Source organism: Triticum dicoccoides, chromosome 6A (assembly GCF_002162155.2).
Source record: "Triticum dicoccoides isolate Atlit2015 ecotype Zavitan chromosome 6A, WEW_v2.0, whole genome shotgun sequence".
NCBI classification, from domain to species: Eukaryota; Viridiplantae; Streptophyta; class Magnoliopsida; order Poales; family Poaceae; genus Triticum; species Triticum dicoccoides.
Window position 1 is genome coordinate 107,539,924 of NC_041390.1, and position 813 is coordinate 107,540,736.

The window sequence follows — 813 nt, forward strand, 5'->3', positions numbered from 1 at the left end:
CCCACGGCGGGCTCCGCCTCCTGCGAGCGGTCGCCGCCTCCCTCGACCTCCACCACCTGCTGCAAGCCAGGCGCCGCCCTCCGGTCCTCGGAGGTGGCGGATGAGCAGGGTGGCGCGTCGAGGTTGTTCGCGGGGGGCACTTACTTCGCCATGGACAACAACACGTTCGCGGAGGCGCGCATCAGGGCCGCTTTCTACCCCAAATTCGAGGACGACAAGTCCGATCAAGAGGTGCGTGAATTGCTCCTTGCTTCCATCACCTTGACCTTGTGATAAACAATGCCAAGTGTTTCCTGAGCAACTATCGGCAGTTTTCCCCCATGATTATATTTTAGTGATTCTGATCAGACAATACATGTGGAAGTTACCATATTGTGAGTTGTGTTTGCTGTTTCAATATTTTGATTACCTTAATTTGCTGGGGCCACGTTGCTATGCTTATTTTCAAAGTTGTGAAAAAAGAATGTATCAAAAGTCAACTACCCTACATCGTTCTACTCTGTTTGGCAAGGTAGATTAGCTAGACTATCATAGTACACCACATGGCTAAATCCAGGCTTAGTTTCTAAACCATCCATTGCTTAATTGGTGTAGGTTACCATTGTATTGATGAGATTTTTTTTTCCTTTGAGTAATTCTAATGAAATTAGCTGCTACGCACTGTGCGCTCTACTTTTTAGCTGTTGATGAACTCTTGAACATGCTGTCTGCAATCTGCGTGGCCTCAATGTTGTTGGTTAATGTAACCACATTCAGTTTTATCTTATCTTATATTCTTATTGTAGAAATATTTAATGAATTGGCTATAGTACT

The 813-nt window shown here is 45.5% G+C and overlaps 1 protein-coding gene across 1 annotated transcript in view; it reads left to right on the forward strand.

Moving 5' to 3' along the window:
* Positions 1 to 87: 87 nt before the first annotated feature.
* The window catches only part of LOC119315354 (tRNA ligase 1-like), a 12,684-nt gene continuing 11,958 nt past the window's right edge, over positions 88 to 813 (forward strand). The window contains exon 1 of the mRNA XM_037589986.1: positions 88 to 231. The gene's annotated coding sequence lies outside the window, so the exon portion shown is untranslated. The remainder of the gene's footprint in view (positions 232 to 813) is intronic.